Here is a 19,679-nt window from a genome sequence, read left to right as displayed (position 1 = left end):
TCTGGAAGCTGTGCTTCAGTTAACCAGGGGTAACTGGTCTCTGGGTAAGGATAATGGGACCAATATTAAGCCTTTTCATGCAGATCATCAGGCTGCTTGTTTAAAGGTTCCCCCCTAATCTTAAACACTAAAACCTGGTAAGACAAAACATAAGAGTCAGAAGGATAAATGCTGAAAGTATTAGAGGATGTTTAAAACATGCAAATTATAGAGATGATACTGTGCATCTCTCCATCTTGGGTAAATACCAGTATAATTTTGATTCTGCAAAGATCTTAATTATGGTTATGATTTTATGTGGGTTAAGTCCTCAATGTTTCAATAGAATTTAAGCATCTGTTTAGATCAATCAAAGTTTTACCTGAATACCCGAGACTGTGAAATTTCCCTTTTCAATATTAAAATGCACCTTCTGCCCAGTTTATCATTTGTCACTGATTATAACTGATTTCCAGCGTCTTTAAGGAAAGAGGAACCAGACTGGATCACATGTTTATAGTAATCTAAACCTCTCTGTAGCAAAAAAATTTTTAAAATAGAGGTTTGTCTGAGCAGCCAGGTAAGATGAATATAGTGGCAAGAGATCACACTTGGAAAAAAGGGTTTGTGAATTTACTTGAATCTCTGTAACATAAAAGAGCATGAGAAAACCTGAAAAATCATACTTAATTTCATTCATGCCTCACAATATATTCAATGTACATTGTTGTAGAACCACAAATACTGCCTTTGTGTCTATATCAGGCACATTTGGTCTTTGATAAAACAATTCCTCCACCCTCATCCTCATCCTCAGTTTCTATAATTGAAACTCATCCTTAATGAGGTAGTCTTATTAACGGCAGTGGAGAGTACTGGGTCTACTCTTTTCTTCCAGAAACACATGGTAAAAATTTCCAGAGTTTCTCATTTTGGCCTCCAGAGGTCATCCAGACCTTTACCTTGGAGTGCAGTGTGTGCAGAGCGAGGGTGGCTGGAAAAATCCCATTGATAGCTTCAGTGACTCATCAGTCTTGTTATGGACCAGAATAAAAAGTGAGAAGATATATTCCAAAAATATACCACGTGGAAAAAATAAGAGAAAAAGAAAAAGATAAAAGAGGAGGGGGAGGAAGAAGAGGAGAAGAAGGAGAAGAAGGAGAAGGAGGAGAAGAAGGAGGAGAAGAGAAAGAAGAAAGAAGAAAAGAAGAAGTACAAGAACAGGAGAAAGAAGAAGGAGAAGGAGGAGAAAGAGAAAAAGGAAGGGGAAAAGAAATCTAACCAATTAATTACAATATTTTAAATCTGTGTTAGAGATTTGTTTGGTTATTTTATTTCCAAAGTGGTCCCCAAATGTGTGGAGGGAATGCTCATCTGTTTCCTGGCACAACACAGAGCAATCTTTGACCATGTGGGAATCAAAGAAACATCTCAAGCAGCCAGACAGAAAAGTCCAGATGTCTTGTAGACTATTATGCTATCATTTCACTCATTTGGAGACAAAATGCCAGGCTCTGCAAGTCAGATACTTCCTCTGCCCCAGTGCAGTGACAGGGGAGAAGATGTGAGCACACCTGTACCTGCAGAACCTTGTAGGTGGCCACATTGCTCCTGCCACTTCTGCCCTGATGAAGCTGACACAGGAAGCTGTGCTGGAGAGGCTGGGGGATGCTGAAGCCCCTCCCCTGCAGTAGGAAAGACAGATTTTGGCAATAGGTTGTTAAGGCTGGAATCAATAATTACTGGACTCAAAAGAGTCCTTAGCTGTTCTGTTTGTTAAGTTAGTATGTGTGTAAAGCACCCATTTGCCTCTGAGAACTGCCTTAATCTCTTTGGAAATTTGGCAGAATATACTCAGAAAGTACATTACATTTATTCTTAATTAAGAAATTCCAAGAAAGTATTTAACCTGTGGTCTCAAAATGAAATGTGAAGGTAGTTAATGAGAATGGAAATCTAGTCTGAATCTGCAGAGAAATCAGCAAAGTTTTTTATGTAAAAGATCCAGTAGAATGTATCTATATGGTATGGAAATCTTTGAGGGGCTATGTCAAATGAAATCCAGGCTATTAGGATACTTATAAATGCAATGTCTTTGTTTCAGTGCTCCTCACAATGTCATTCCTTGTTTTGCTACTTAAATTCTTCCTATGTAATTTGTAGTTATCATTCACAAACTGCCTCATACTTCAGCCCTACTGATTATATCATTCCAAGGGTGTCCCTAGTCCATGTTTCCTCTTCACACAGACATATTCCTCAATATAACAAAATGAAAGGAGTGCTGAAAAAGGTCCCCAAACGTATGATATGATAATGTATAGCAAGGATAATTGCTGGAATTGGAGAGACGCTTGCAGGAACCTAGAGTGTCCTGGAGAAAGTACTTCCATTTTTTACAAGTTTCTGCACTTAGACCATCCTGTGGTTTCTGCTGCTTCTTAATAAGAAGCCTAACATTTTTTATCAGGTTTTGAAAAATAATGGGCATGATTTCTAGAATAACAGTATCTATTAAAAGGTTGCAGGATGTAAAGTAGCGTGATATTACCTTGAGATGATTACATATCTCTCTTTCAAAGTATTTGTCAGCTTCAATTTTTCTTTTAATTTCAAATTTCTACCATTTAATTATCAGGGAGACTGTCACAGAATGGAGAAAATTCCAGGTTTATGCAAACCACTGGATTCCTTGTGTACATGAGAGGTAAAAGTGAGGGCTGTTTAGATGGGAAGAAATCTCAGTAACCTAGAGACAACAATGCTTGATACTTTCATGACGGTGCATTTGTTCTTGTCAAATCTATGAGAACATATTAGCATACTTCAATTTAGATGACAGGTTTTCTTGGTTGCTTTTACGGACAATTTAGTCTGTTCTCAAATTCAAAAGTGCTTTAAATGTCTTGTGTTGAGGTCTTGTGATTCACTTTTATGTGGTTTAGTGGTGGACTGGGCAGTGCTGGGTTAACAGCTGGACTTGATGGTCTTAAAATCCTTTTCCAACCTAAATGACTCTATGGTTCTATGATCAGCAATATCAATAAGAACATCCTGAGTAATTATTCTTTGGCTTTTGTGATATTCAGCAACATAAATAAAATCAAGCATAAACACATAAACACATTTTTTTCTAAAAAAATGGCAGCATATGTTATGTTTTAGCTTGTTCCTTTCCCTAGTTTTCAGTCTTTGGGATATTTTACTTGCTTTCTCTTTAAGAAAATAATGTGAGAAACTAATTCCAGATAAATGGCTCAGAGTACCTACTCCTCTTTGGAAAAATATAGAACAGAAAGGGGGAAAATCTTGGAAGACTTGCAGTTTACCTTAATATCAACTTCAAGCACAGTAATGGCACCCTGCATGTCCAGGGCAACAGAACAAATTGGCAGCCAAGGAAACCCACTGAAATATTTGAGAAGTGGAACTTGACTTCGTACTATGTCAGGGATATGGTAGCATTCTCTCCTATAAATCAGTAACAAAATCAAAATTAACTGCTCCAGGTAGAGGTGCAGAAATGATGCAATTTTTTAAGCACTGTGCATATCCAGTATATGTTAGCTGATATGAAACTGAAATTTCTCATTTGCATGTTGTTATGCTTTTGTAACAGACTTGAGTGTTTGGTGGCCACAGAAGATGAAACCTATACCTCTCTGCAGAATTAATGCATGTGGAATATATAATCACTCTAATAATTTGGGAAATTTTGAGACCTATGGTGTTAATTTATGCTGAAAGGGGTATTTCCACCAGAATTCAGATGAGTCACTTTCTTGGGGAAACACAAAGAAACTTTCTTTGTCTGAAGGTTTTTCTTCACATTCAATTTAATCTGTGATCAGGCAGAGAATGTGTAATAAGCTGCCTTTGGTGTTCTGCACCACGCTTACTGTACGTGCTTATTGGCTTTAGGAGATCTGCCAGAGCAGCTATCAGAGTGCCTATCTTGTTATGTCATCCCTAAAATGCTCTTGTACAACAGGCTCTTGTTCCTGATAACTTCTGTAATGTTTGAGTTGTTTCAATTTATTCATTGAATATAATCTCCCAACGACTTAAGAAGGTGACCTGCAAATAAAGCTTTGTGTAGTTCTATTGCGAAGAGTCTGGTATTTCTCAAAAATGCTAAAATCAAATTAAAAAGTAACCTGTATTCCTAAAGGGAACACTATGCATAAATGACATCCCTCTGGAACTTATAGATAAGATTTAAAACATCCTGAGGAATTCTGTATTTCTTCATTTAAAATCTTGGTATTTTTTCTTGGAGATTGTACCGACAAGCACAGAAAATACATGCACATTAGAATTGGGAAGGTGTATTTCATGAACAATAAACCCCATCAGCACAACTTACTGCCTATCCTGAGCTGACAGTTTAAGAACTCGGTAAAATACTCTGACAGGTTAAATAAGTGGTAATGGCATCATTATAGCTGTGATGGCCCAAGAATGCGAGTGAGGAATATGTGCAGGGAGCAGTACAGGCATTACTACAGACCTTGGAAAAAGCAGTTTTAATTTCTCACCTCAGAGGAACGTTCTCCCTGCAAGGAGGCCCCTTTTCACCAGCGAGGTGGGGGCCACAAGTGCCCTGCAAAGAGCACTCACAGCAACACCCGAGGGCCTGGCTCTGCACTCCTGACTTTTTGGTGGCTTGTGGTTGATGGCTGGTTTGTGGAGGTAATTGTGTCAGCCCATGGGAGTTGGTAATTGCTCCGTTATTGCTGCTCATTTTCATTGCGGGCTCTGGTGTAAGAGAAAAGAGTGGTGATTAACGGCTTTATGTTGAAGTCAAAGAGTGAAACCAGACTTTCAGTCCTCACTATTGAGAGGCCACCTATATGCTCCAGGAATCCAGCAGTTACTAATTAATTGAACAACATAATTAAGTTAAACTTAGAAAAATGTTCTCCACCATACTTAGTTGAAAGATTTCTCCTTCTGTTTCAGCCTGAAAGGAGATCATTTGTGCTGGAAAGCCTGAAAAATATCTCTTCTGTTTACAAACCTTTTTAACCTGTTTTATAGTTCTGTTAAAATAATTCTTTATTGTATGTTTGTGAATTTGGCTTGTTTTCCTAGGACTCATGTTTCTTCCTGACGATTTCCACGCTCACAGTTACGTACTCCAAAACACAGAGAAAATAACCAAGACAATGAAGAGTTTGTTTAAACTACCACATCCAAGAAGTATGTAGCTAAGACCTCTTAAGGCCAGACATTGATAAAACCCGTTCAGCAAGTACAAAACAGTAACTGCATCACTGTAATCAAAGCGTTCTCATGAAGTCCATGATCAAGTGAACACAATACTGGGAAATAAGAACCCATTTCTTGGAAATAAAGTCACTTTTAAAAGGAGAAAATTCATTGTGTGTGTACTTGCAAATGAATTATACCTTTTTAAGTGCTTACAGAGCCTTCATCTCTAGAAGGGGTAATATAATTACAGTTAACCTGTGACCAAAAGCTGAAAATGTACTTTTGGATGGAAAGATAAAAGAGTCATCTGCAATGTACAATATATTGAACTGGATAACAGCATTTGCTTCAAAGCTCAAGGACACCTCAGCATCTATAATTAGAAGGGCTCTCAAAGGGCACAGACAGATTCTTTCAACTGAGGTAGGTGACACTTCTTTTAAAACAGCCCCACAGCATGAAAGTCTGACTTCCTTTTAACCTTTTAAGGAAAGTGAAAGACAAGTACTGTCAGCTCTGCTTTTGACTTTACCATCTCAAAGCAGATATACCTCAATAAAAAGTCAAATGATACAGCCAATAGATGTAGTTGTCTTTTAAATTGCAATTCTGAAGTCTAGTGCTGACTGAAGGAGGTTTCCAACATTAATTTATTAAGGTGTCTGAGCTTTTATAATCTTTCTGGAATTATGTTCTCTCCATTCTTGAGTGTGACAATAAAGATTTATACTTTCCCCTCTCTCCCAAAAAATCCCTGAGATATAACCTCCTCATACCATAAAACTGAGGGACTATGACAGAAGCTAATCCTGACCTTGGAGGAGGCACCTTACAAAAGGAAACACCTATTTACTTTGATGAGGACTCAATGTTGCCTTTCTAAACACTAAAGGGTGAGTGATAAACATCAAGTTTTGAATGCTGTGCATAACAAGCAGTATTGGAATGTTATATATTTTTCTCCTTTCCTTAAGTATTTTAAGCTTCTCCTGCATCTGGATAACTGATATGCTCAAGGCAATACCTCCCTGTATGATTCAGATACTGAAAGTATCCATGAGTCTAATGGGAACTGCATCTTCATGCAATACAGTGAAACAGCATGACTTCAAAAAGTTCATTATTTTGATTATTGAAGTATCATCTCAGTTTTATCTTCAGTACAGCTACTGTGGTACAAGAAAAATTTATTGGCTCTAAAGGGCATATTATGCCCTTTATATTAATCTGAACCAAGTTCCTGCAAAACCTCAGAGTGAAATCCTACCTCACTTTCTGGAGGCAGACTGATTTTAAAGCATAAAGAGATAAAGTTGTTTTAATATTAAACTGTTGCTATGCTTTTATTAATTAAACTGATGCTATGAACTTAATATAATAATTTGTGTTGATTTTATATATTAGTCCTGTTTGAAGTTTGTACATTGTGCTGCAGCATACTGATGGGACACAGGCAGCTTTGGCTAGCATCCAGGAGTCTGCAATCATCAGAAAACATTTTTCTTAGTATGAATCAATGTGAAGCAGATTCTGTCTAGAATGGTAGAAAGTCTAAAGGGGCAGTGTTGTATCCCCAGTGGTCTGAGCTTGTGTGCACAGCATGGCTTCTGGGGAAAAAGCAAAACCAGTCCTTGGGCAAAGCAGGCAGGCTTTTGGCACAACAGCTCTTCTTTTGGGAACACTGGCTCCTCTTCAAGGCTGAAATAGAAGCCACAACCCAGCTGCTATTTAAAGGTTGAGAGCAATTGTTCTGAATTTAGTTTAATTCTATCCATCAATTAGACAGATCTGAAAGGAAATGCAACTGGTACCTGGGGAACGGAGCGGGATTTTAGCAAGGAAAGAACTGATAAGGTCAGTGTCTCCCATGGGACAGAGAAAGAGAAAGACCACTGATTACCACCTGTGGAACATGCAGATGCAGACTGAAATAAATTAAATTCTAGCAATTATCAGAGTATGCTAATATTAAACTGTACCAAATAGAAATCACTTGAATCAGCATATGACTAGCAAACAAACTATTTTATTTGTGTAATGCAAGAAGCTGGTTCTATGATTCTAGGTGAGTGGTTAAATCTCTCCATTCTTTTCCAAGCAGTTGTAGACACAGGTGGAATTAGTCTTTATTATCCAAGATATTAGAAATAATTTTTTTTTTTCATCTGCACCCATGCTTTAGGGACAACATTTAGTTATCCTCATCAGCCAGAAATCCCTCTGGATTTCAACTACATCAGTACAAATGTCTGCCCAGGTGTTAGGATGATGCAAAGAGCTGCTGGCTGGGGTTTGCTTTCTTGGTGCCAGACAATGAGAAGGAAGCCCTCAGTCTCAGATCAGCCCAGATCCAGGGTATCTCATGTAGCATTTACTACCCCTCTCAAAGCTGCAAATGATGGTCTGCAGGTGAGATGCAGAAAGCATGGTCTCTCTGGAGACCCTAAAATAAGGAAAACAATCCCTGACAAGTCCTGTGACTCTTGTCACAGCATGGACATGTGTTGGTAACATACTACGCAGCTGGAGAAAAATTTGTCAGACTTCAGCTTATACCAGCTTGAGCTATTTCTGAACATAGACCTCCTGAATTAGGTTGAGATTCACCACAACAGCAATATAAAGGCTGGATAGTTTTACAAATCAGTTTGAAATTGTGATGCAGTAATGAAATGAGTAGGAAAAATGGTGACAATGTGAAATGAGTTTTTAATTCCAAGAAAGCAAAAGTAAGGTAATGATAAAACCACTGTTCAGTTTGCACACAGGTCTTTTTTCACTCACAGACAAGAAAATTCTTTAGAGCAGGAAATTATAATGAGAAAATGAAAAAAACACTAGGCCAGCTTTAAAAGTCAATTTTAACTGCAGAAATATCATCTTTAATTGTAGAAATAGCCTGAATTCTGAGGACAAGTAGTACGATCTATCTTTTGCTCAAAGTAATTAGTTAAATTCGAAAAAAGAGGTGATTAAAGACACATTTGAATTAGTCCTTAGACTCTCTAAGAACATTCTTGTCTATGCTGCAAAGGAACAAAGCATTTTTATGGAAGTGAAATAACACCAAGATGTCACATGAAGAGAGCTTTAATAGTTTGGATGACTCCTGGTTCGACAAGAAAACTGGCCAGGGTCATTAGAGGTGGGGTGGACAAACTATTCCACAGGTATAGGAGAAAGTTTCACAAAGGATGTCTGGACTTCAGGCGGCTCTCTTGAAAGCTGTTTATTGCAGAGGCAAAGTTACAGCATTTCAGGGAGTGGGTATCCAGAGCCAGCCCTACAGCTGCCAGCTCCAGCTGTAGGCATACCTGAAGCCCCTTTCTGTTCAAGTTACAAAGCATTAGATACTTTTCTTTGCAGAGTATCTTAACACATAACAACCAATAAGCACCATACACCATACCTTTCCATTTGCCTATAGCCTATCATAACTACTACCATCACCATATTATAGTCATTATTATCCAATCACAACAGTAAGTTACAATTTAAGCTTACAGTGGAAAATTCTCAGACCTCTCTTCTTCTTTCTACGTCAACATTTCTTGTTTGCCTGCGATATCTCTCTTTTTGGTAAAAACATATTTTCTATTTACTTATGCTCTCCTTGAGACTTATTTACTTGGTGAAAAACCTGTCTTTGTTTGTAGTCACATACCTTTGTCCTAATCATAAAAATGTCCTTCCAACTCATCTCCAACCTTTGCCTTCTCAGTTATTCAGTGGTCAGTGTTTCAGCAAAACATCTCTTACTCTATATCAAAACTTGCTTTCATTTCTATCTCATCCTTAGTTTCTACATTCAGAGATCTTTCTGCCAAGCCTACATATCTGTGAAACTTTCTTACCAAACTTTCATCCTCTCCAACACACAGGAGAAACACATCCTGCCTTGCCAGTGATTTACACAACTATTTGTTATTAGACTGAATTCACGGGGTTTTTTTCTTCATGCTGGCAAGGTTATAAACAACTCCAGTGCAAATACAACCTTGACAAATTTATTCTGAAAGGCAGTGGGCTTAACAAGCTAACTGTGCCATCATGTCATATCCCTAACCATGTCAGAGTTGACTTTCTGCAGCATCTTCCATTATCCTGTCAAAAAAGTAGGAGCCCTCAGCTTCTTGAGAGACAGATAAAAAACTCTTACTTTCATCTGCAGTAGCAATAAGCAGCAGAAGAACTTTCTCTGGATCCTCCCTGAGCACTTCACTACCTTGCTTTGCCTTAGCACTGCACTAAGAAAGAGCCAAGGCACAGAGGAACATGCTTGTTTTAAGATGGTTAGAGAAACCGGACCTGAGGATGTTTTTCCAGAGACTGACCACTAACCAGACCTTGTCCCGCCTAGCTATGTTAAAATGTCAGAGAAGGACTAACAGTGCCTCCACCATCATGCATCCTCATTCAAGGAATAGTCCACAGGCAGGAACAGAGGCCAGGATGCTCTGACCTTCAACCTCTGTGTCATCCAGGCAGGGTCTGTGCCAGGAGCAGAGGTCAGGCAAAAACAACTTCTTGCTTCTGAGGGAAGTCTTGTCAGGAATTTCAGCAGCAGCTTTCAAGAAGGATGCCAACGAACAAGTCTGAATAGCAATGATTTCCAGGGCCAGTGACTCACTCCAAGCAATGGGCATCCTGGTGTGAAGAGCTGTGGCACCAGCCCCAGGAAACCAGTGCCTGCCTGGGGCACTGCAGGCTTGGGTTGTGTTTATGCAGCAGCTGAAATCGCTGTGCTGGGGATACCCACACTGTTTGTTCTGGTTGACTTGTTAAAGCAATTTTCTGCTTCTAACAGCACTCCTGAGTGGTCATGGGAACCCAGTGCCACCATGTGGCACCTTGGTCAGGAAGCCACACTGGTGGCTTCCCCAGACACATGGCAGACAGATGGAGATCCCCACTGCTCTGTCATTGTATATGGGGGAGGAAGGGAAGGTCTCCCTGGCCTCCCTCCTCTTCTCCTGCCAGCCCCTTCTACCCAAGTAAATCTGAATTTCCAGTGGCAAGTGGGTCCCCACCCTCTGTCTGCTTGGTCCTGCTGAGGTGCACCTCTATCCTCACCAGACCCTACAGATCCTGATGTGGCCCCCAGAGACACAGACCTGTTACCATGAGCTCTCCTGGCAGAGGGTAATGAATAATGTTTCCCTACAGGCAACACACCCTGAATTTTAGCCCTCTGCTAGTCTTTAGCACACTGCCCAAGAGAAGCAGAAACCACTTACGTGTTACTTATTCTTCCTAAATTTGTTCTTGGGAAGAGCTGAGGAATTATGGTTGAAATATTTCAAAAAATCCTACCTAAGGCAGAGGCAAGCGTGGCAAATTTCAGCTTGAGCAGTTCTGTGTAGTGATAAAGCAATGAAAATAGAGCTAATGGCAAATACTAAGCAGACTTAGCCACAGGCAGTTTTATTAGCTCCAGCAGGAATGTGTAGTGTTTTTCCTACAAATACTGCATTGAAGTGCTGTATCTCTCACTCTGCTTCTGTTCAGCTAGCAGCAAAACCCTAAGCAAACTTCTCTGTATGCACAACCCTAATTGAAAACAAAGTAAATTAAATGAATTCTAAGCAATGCCAATAATAGCTACTAGTTATTTTGCAGTAAAAATACTGATATTTTATCAGTTTTTAATAACTGTGTTTTCCTGCTGTTTGCAATGACAAGAAATTTCTTCCAGTAACAACACAGTTCTTCCCATGAAATTATTCAGCAAGCCTCAAATGAGCAATATATTAAAACCATGCTAAACAAAATTACTGAAATGTAATTGTGCTGCAAAGAAACATATAAAATTTGAATTTCCATTTGGTGACTTTGCCTTAATCTCATTTCCAGCTAAACTCTTTTGCAAAAGTTTCCATTCAATAACTTTCACCATCACTGATAAATGGAAAGGAAGATATAGTGCTGGGTAGCACAAAACAATTTCTAGGGAATGTATTATACACATTTATCTTATTTTATGCTTGTAATTTATAAAAATAATTTGTGATTTCTTTTAGCCTCTTAATTACCTGAAAAAAATATTTAAAGTGTTTATACAATTGCTCTGCTGTGAATGCAATTATCCTGAATGTGCAATTAGACTTTCCAGTTAAATTATGATAATGAGTTTATTTAGAATAGTTCCAGTCAAATATTTTTTTGAAAAGCTAAAGTTCTACGTAAAAAATGAAAGGTTGGTTCTTCACCTGGCCTGTATTCTCACTCCAGTGTCTGGATTTGTGGCACACTTCTTGTGGCCTTATGTTTTATGAGATTTGTCAACCAAACAAGAGGTAACAGCATTTTCCTCATGCAGATACTCAGGAACAAAATTCTTAGGTTTCATTTCCAGAGAAAGCAAAGAAAGCAGTGCTATTGTTGAGCCTGCACTGACATGTTCCCAGCTGGGGCCACTGAGCCCCTTGCTCAGGGCTCTCCCTTCACAGAACACCAGAAGGGCTCAGAGCACAGGGGATGCTTTCAGTACTTAGTCTGGGTAAGGATAGGGTCTTCTTCAGTGATTCAGGAGTCTATAAAGTATTAGAATCACAATCCCAGGGGTTATTTAAATCTGTCTTTGTACTGAAAAGAGTTTCTTTGGTTGCTGCTGAACAGAAATACTGAGAAAAAATAATCCAAGAGTGTTGAAAGGTTTTGTGGTGACAAAGAATTTCCAGATATTTCAGAGAATGTTAAAGAATAAATTATTTCTGGTTTATTGAATATTCCTCAGATACTAGTTAAATGTCAATTCAGCCCCAAACTGTCTTTCTCCTTCATGGTACCCTGCCTTATTCAGAGGTCAAATGATCTTATTGTTGAGCCTGGTGAGACCACATCACACGAGAGAATGGAGACTTACGCAACTCCCGTGTGGTAACATGCTGATGGAGAAACAGCTTTTATGCCAAAATCATTCTTACAGAACTTGCCCATCCAATTCTAATTAGAAGTTGGAAAATTTTAATGAAAGAAAACCATGAATATTTAAAAGACAATAGCCTGCTGGTAAAGTATTTAAATTCAGCTCTTCTGCTTCTCTCTTTTCGCCCACCATCCAGCCTTTGCCAGTGCCTCTCTTGGGGGACTCGGAGATGCACAAATTGTAGTCTCTCTTCCAAGCACTGGCTATGATTTCCTTTCAGCCAGCTGTGGTCAAAAGACTTGCTGGGGAGAAAAGCTCCTTCTTGCAGAACAGTACTTGTGAGGTCTTGCCAGAACAACAGGGCTTATCCCTCACCACTCCATAGTCACTGGCATGGATTTCTAGTGAGTCATTGCTGCCAAAATAATCTGAAATGGTAGCTTACATCTAGAGCTATACAAAATATTTTCACTTCAGTGACAATGCCCCTAATTTTATTGGTCATTTCCATGGTAAATACTCTGCAGCACGGCTAGAGTTTGCATGATCAAATGTTGTTTTCATAGGTGGTACAAATGTGTAAGGCTGAAACTAAGTACACAGGCATGTTGGACAGCTCAAGGCACAGGTAGCAGCTAAGGAGATTTATTAACTTGGCTCCATATGGTAGGCACCTAACTTCCATACAAATTACAAAAGTTAGGTACTTAGCCTGCTTGGCTGTTTTGATATACACTCATCAATGTGTACCTACACTGGCAGGTCTCTAGATACCTTTAAAACATACTCCATTAAAGCATAAATCTCCTTACAACCACTTGAACTTTCTCTGTGCTAGGACTACCTCCTGAAGGATATGCAGGCATCTGTCTGCCCCCTCACCCCTTGAAAGCCATGTGGAACTATACATATCTCATTCTGTAGCCTTGAGAGTCTGGGCTCTTGCACACAAATCAGATCAGAAATTGGAGCCTCTTTATTAAACTGTATCTGGATTTTTTCAGGTAAAGAAAGAAGACTACAAAAATTAATCCTCTATTCTCACATACTAGCAGAAAATTAGCTTGAATGCACAGAATTATATAGTTATAAATAAGTCAAGAAAGAATGAAGATTGCATTAAACACCAAAGTGATCATGAGCAGTAGCAGTTAGCTTCTTTAGGCTCTTTTAACCACATTTTCCCATTCTGGTTTCCATTTGTTAATTTAAAACAAGTGTGTATTTTCCCCGCTTGAGTTTTTCTTAGCTGTAATGGTCACCATGGTTATCACAAAGACAATTTAAATGTTAGGAATGAACAAAATTGATTTTTAGTGGTTCATTCCAGAGTATACTTAAAACTCCTGAAGCCTGTGGATAACAAAGGTGGTTAAAGAAACCTCTCTGCTCAGTCATATTTATTTCATAGATTTGTTCACCTGGATGGTTAAGACTTTAATAGGACACATTCCTGAGAGATGGAAATCTGCATCTGGCCCTTAAACTGGCTGTATGTTTTACACCAAAGAATCGTTGTGTGTTGCAAACAAGAGGAGCTATAATCCTGGGAATGGGCCTAGGAGTCTCTTGTCCTCAGTTAGTACTTGTACCAGGCAGTTCCTTACAGAGAGGAGAATTTATTACCTCTGTCTCCTTCAGCAGTGCCTAATTTCCATTCAGTAGTTTAAAGTTTAAAGAGAAGAGTGTTATACATATATCTGGGGAACCAGGAATTTGACTCAGGTTCCTAAAATATAGGCAGTCAGGATTTCTCTCCACTGGCCTCCAAAAAGTGCCCATCTGTCCCTCTGTCTAAACTTGGCAACCTGAATATTTCCTTTAGGAGAACTCCTTCACAAGACATCCATAATTAAGGTGCAATATTTACTTACATCTCTTTTAAGATGTATTTTAAGATGTATTTTATCCTTAGCTGGTGGTCCTGACCCTTGTGCAGACCCTGCTGGCAGTGCTTTCCTCTCCTCCTCCTCCCCTGCCTGCCTCCAGCTCTGCGCCACTGCCATCCACACCTGCACTCTCAGGCAGCACAGGCAGCAGCAGGACATCCAGAGGGGGAAACGAGCCAGCTCAAATCCTCCCCACCGTGGGTATTCCCTGTTAGACTCCTTGCAGCTCTCCAAACTCATCCCTGACTGCTGTCTTTGCTTTTATTTTTTGTTAACAAAAACCATTAAGCTGGGAACACTGAAATCCCCACTGAGCCTTCTCCTTTTCCAAAACGGCCATATACAGCCTGGCGCAGCTGTAATGAGAGTCTCAGAAACACAAAATCAAGCCAATGTAGTAAATTCCCACTGGAAATGATCACTGACATCTATAAAGTTTAACATTATCCTCTGTCTAATATAAAGTCCCTTGGCAGAAATGATGCAGACTTGCCTTCACTAAATGTATTAGTAGAGATGGGGGGTAATTCTTGCTAATAAATAGACTGTAAATACTCCATAGGTTTCCTGCATCTGAAATGAACAAAGCAAATGGAAGATTAAAGGAAAAGGAAGAGGAAAGAAAAAAAGTGTTTTCCTGTTTTATTCAGGTTTCTGTTTGTTGGGTTTTCTATTTTCTCAAGATAAAGTAGGAACTGTACAATTACAAAATCATTTTCCATGCATCTTGCTAGAGGTGGCATCAGATGAACTCCAAATTTAGACCCAGCTGAGGGTTCGTGCAGGCAAGACCTTCAAGTTATGTGAGTTCAGTGTTTGCCCTCTTGGCTTTGATGTGATCGTGGCCAAGTCACTTAATTCTGTGTTTCAGCCTTGCTTTTGCTCTGGTAGTGAGAACTGAAGCCAATTGGTTTTCGCAATTGTACTTATTCATAGCAAAATCTGAAGGTTGCTCAATAATTATTATTTTCCTGTTTGTTTTGCTTTTGGAGGCAATAGAGATAAGGGAGAATTTTCCACCAGGAAAAAATCCAGCATACAGACTCAGAGCAGATGACATTAACCAATCTGCTAGTAAAGCTTTGACTCAATTTGTGGGAACAGCAGTCCCTTGAGACTCCCATGGGTCCTGTTTGCTCAGGAGTGAACACCTCTGCAGACACAGCATGTGGGTCACAGTCTGGGGAGCTGTGATTCACAGCAGTGGCCTGAGCACAGGCAGAGGCTCCAGGGAAATGAGGCTGACAAAGGGATCCATGTGACCATTTTCATTGCAGGTGTAAAGACGAAATTTTCCGAATTCACATAATTTTAATGTCTTCAGAATTTGTCATGCTGATTTCATTTTCTTGCCCAAACAAAAAGCAATACAGAAATATATAATTTCCAAAGAAAAGAAAATATTTTTTTTCTTTTTCCTTTTAATTTTCTCTTACATAATTTATTTCCTCTCTCCTTGTCCTACACCTGCAAAACTAGACTTTCTAAGGAATGTCCTAATCTTGCATGTTATAGCATAGCAATGCCTTCCTTTTGGCTGGAGCTTAGAGAAGTGATGCCAAAATAAAAGAAAAAAGAAAGAAATATGGAATTACCCATGTATTGAATTTATCTCAAAAGGGAGAACAAGAGACATTACACTTAAGAAAATCCAGGTGTATGGAACAAGCATATACTGCCTTAATTGAAACCCAGAAACATTTTAATTGCTAGAAAATGCTAATAAGCAAAACCACTGGTTTGTTAAGTGAACATTTTACTAAATCACAGTCATTTAATTTCCCCTCATGCATTTCAATAGCCTGCATTGCCTGAAAATAAAGCACTAAAAGAAATGTGAAGATTCTGTTTACCAAAAAAAGATTTGTTGTGACAATTAGAGTTTCTTCAAAATAATATTTTAAAATATTATCCATCAGCTAGGCTCAGAGAAAGCACATAATATGACACTAATCTGCTTCTAGCTTGAAATAGAGGGCAGATTTCAGTGAAGTGTCTTGAGTAACCTTAGCAAGGGAATTGAAAGGAGCTCCTCGTATGACTAAGGAGATGGAAAGTTCTGCCACTTTGGAAATCACAGCAATGCAATATCCTTATATTTCTAATCAGAGCAACTTCATTAGTGCATTTTTTAAAGAACTGTAAGTGATTAACTGATGATTAACCAGTGGAACTGATTTTGATTTCAGACCATCAGCCCACACATTGTTAAGGCCATTTGACTTACTGACAGATAACTTCTCTGCAATTCAGAAAAGACTTCTGGAACAGAATTAAGACATTTTGCCTAGAATTACTCTGGAAGATTTATATTAGTTGTCCATGTTTGATACGACCTCCATTTTATTGCTCTGACTGGACAATTGGAATATTTCTGGTCTTTCTACTAAAACATCAGACTGGCCCTTGAAGTAAACTCAATTCCCAGTCGGCCTATGAATTTTCTCAGGACAAATCATTCATGCTGAAGGACAACCTCATTTCTAATCTTTCTTTCCTACTGAAAAAGATGTGGCAGTAACCCTCCCCCATGCAGCCAGTCAGCCCTGGGAGCTGTTCAGACACTGCAGTGAGACACCCCCATGTCATCAAGGCTAAGCTGAATTCAGTACTCAGATAATGGGACTTTTCAATGAGTTCAGTGCAGGTGTGAGGTGGCATTCACTGTTTGCTAACCAGTCTTCCCTCTCCTCTGCCCACAAAACCATGATTGCACTGGCCCTGCTTTATTAAGAAAATGGGGTTAATAATGTATGGGGAAATGTATGCCCCAAGAATATTCGTACAGACAACACGAACACTGACAGCTTAAAGGCACAAGCTTCTGAGGAAACAGAAGCTGTGTTTGGGCTGGGACTGGAGGTCCACAGAAATGAATGGACAAAATAACTTCAAAAAAAGCACATTTTTCATCTCAGTGGTCACATTCAGTGCTTCAATGAATTTCAATGAATTCATTGAAGATACAGAAACTGTTACACATTATTCCTCTATAAAAGGAAGTGCAGCTCTTAATCTTTTTACAAACCTAATACAAGTAACAACTTTGGTGAAGCTACACCAACAACTGGAAAAAAAACCCAATGAGGATTGCTTTAGCAGAAAATGGGTGATAAATAAGGCCTTGTGAACTGTGTAAGCCAATCCAGTAAAAGTGTTACTGTGCAGAAGACTGGTAAAAATCTAGCAAAAGCATAGGACAAATAAATGGGAAATAGTACAGACATCTCAACTGTGCAAGGCTTACAGCACAGTATATACAGTTTATAACTTCTATTTCAGCAATATAAAAATATATTTAATCAAATCTACAGAGAACTGTTTTATGAAGGAATTCTGTGTTTCTTTCAGTGCTACTCTTTAGCTGAGTACTTTGCTTCCATAGGTCACTTCCACACACAAGAAGCAATTGCTTTTTTACAACATTTACCCAAATTATTTTCCATGTGCTATAATACTAAAAAAAAAAATCAGCTTCCCTCTTCTAGATTTACAGAAGGTTTTTTGCATCTCCTGAACAGAAATTTATTTCATCCATGATGACAGGCTGCTTCAAGGACACTGACACATGTAACATCCACAGAGTCCATCCCCATTTCCTGGGAAGGCTGGCATAATTTCCTCAGTCATCCTCATTTTCACTTTACCATTTCCCCATGCTTTCTCACAAATGTGGGTATCTCAAACACCTTGCTGAAGGACAAATCAGATAGGTCTAGATTTATCTTAATTTTCTGTAAACAGTCATTCCCACCCACTGTGTTTGCTGTTCTGCTGGATGATGTCATCTCACAGCAGGCCCCAAAGTGCTTCAGTTCCACTAGCAGAAGTTCAGTCATGCACGGGATCTGGGAATGAAATACTTGCTGAAATCTCTCTTACTCTTTCAAAACGAAAAAAAAAAAAAAAAAAACCAAAATAAAACAAAACAAAACAACAACAAAAAACCCAAAACACACAAACCCACAAGAAAGAACCACAGTGCCTGACCATCTACTTGCACAGCCCTGCCATCAGCTACTTTAAGGCAGTGTCATTCACCTGAGATAACTCCAGATCCATCAGGCAAATCTGACTGCCCAAACATTTCTCTGCATGATTCTGAATATTTCATCCACATCACAAACAAAACTCTTTCTTTTAATACTGACCTTTGTAATTTGACTTCTGTTCACTGCAAGTTCAAAACTGCTCCTTAGTTCAGGTAGGGAATTGCTTTTTCAAAGCAACACCCTGAGGCACACCAAAGTAACAAGGAAATTCAGCTGGCATGCTGCTCTCTCCACTCCTTGCTTGCCAACAGGAGTCAACAAAGGGCTGCTGCCAGCAGCACTTTAGGGGCCACCTGGGATGAGCCACCTCCAGCAGCAATGTCCGAATTTATGGTAGTGCTGGTGCCTGTGGACTGCAAAGTTTTTCTGTACATCCTCAAGCACTTGGAGTTTTGTCCCACCCCTGGCAGTGTTCCAGGACAGACTAGATGTGGCTTTGAGCAACCTGGTCCAGTGGAAGGTGTCCCTACACATGGCAGAAGGGTTGGAACTACATGGCCTTTAGAGTGCTCTCCACCCCAGAACACTCTATGGTTCTATGATTACCTGAGGCTGTAGGTCCATCTGACATTCTCAGAGACTTGTGTTGCTCTTCTTTCCATGGGTGACCCAACTCACCAAGGAGCCCACACTTCCAAAGCATCAAGGCAGCAAGCTCTTGTACTTGGAAAAGCAGGAATAATTTTGCTCACCCGGCCTGACAGACAGTGCCATGAACCTGCCTGGAGAATCCTTTCATTATGTCTGGCCCACAAGATAAAACAGGTGAGAAATTTTCTAAGAGATTATTGTCCCATAAAGAATATATTTTTGGGCCAACAAGTGATGAAAATTAAATCACAGAAGTTTTATTAATTCTCATTCTGTCTAAAAAAAAATCTAAAATCCAAACAGAAATTAAAAACCACAGGAAAAAAAAAGTTCTTATAAAAATAATTAAATAAATAGAAAAGATTATAGTTGTGCTTAGCAAACACCCAAACACTGAGGAGCAGGTATATTTTACATACTGACCAGGAATCCTACCTCTGTTTAGGGTCCAGAGAGGATTTAACTTTGCACTGCTGATGAAAGGGTGAAAGAATCTGAGGATAAAATGAACATATACAAAGTGGGAAATGAGATTTATGTGTGAAAGTCAAATCCAGAGTCTTGCCCTTTCAAGCAAATTGCATTTGTGTAAAAAAAAATACATCTCAATCTTTAGTTCACACAGAATTCAGTAGGTTTCTACACACAGATATGGGGACCTGCTTACACAAACTCCTGTAAGGAACATGAACACAGTATAATAAGAATAATAGATTTCTATTCTTAGTATGGAATCACTAATAATGAAGTAAATCAGTGCAGTGCAATTTCTCTTTCAAATACAATTCAGTGGTGTCAACAAACACCATTCCAAACTCATAATGATTTTTTCTGCCCAAGGCTGCGTGGGAGAGACAACATCTATTTTCATTCCATGTACAGTTCTTAAAAACAACATTGTAATTGAATGATTCAGAAATACTGAGTCTTGGAGGAGCTCTTTTTCCCAGTGCTTCAGAATTATGTTTCAAAATCCCAATAAAAAGTCCCCATAAAAACATAGGGGTTCCATTATACATGGCATCAGTAAAAGTCTATGGTCTAACAGTCTTCATGCTCTTCAACAGGAGATGTCTTAGTTTATTT

The 19,679-nt window shown here is 39.1% G+C and overlaps 1 long non-coding RNA gene across 1 annotated transcript; it reads right to left on the bottom strand.

Annotated features, from left to right (window-relative positions):
* Positions 1 to 1,313: 1,313 nt before the first annotated feature.
* LOC138101438 (uncharacterized) lies at positions 1,314 to 18,746 on the bottom strand. Its single transcript, XR_011147174.1, has 3 exons — positions 18,549 to 18,746; positions 4,518 to 4,737; positions 1,314 to 1,664 (listed from the first exon to the last, which is right to left on the bottom strand). It is a non-coding gene; the product is annotated as an uncharacterized lncRNA (long non-coding RNA).
* Positions 18,747 to 19,679: the final 933 nt, after the last annotated feature.

This window comes from Aphelocoma coerulescens, chromosome 1, assembly GCF_041296385.1.
Source record: "Aphelocoma coerulescens isolate FSJ_1873_10779 chromosome 1, UR_Acoe_1.0, whole genome shotgun sequence".
Classification (NCBI taxonomy): Eukaryota; Metazoa; Chordata; class Aves; order Passeriformes; family Corvidae; genus Aphelocoma; species Aphelocoma coerulescens.
The sequence above is the reverse complement of the archived record's forward strand: the minus strand, read 5'-3'. Positions and strand labels throughout refer to the sequence as shown.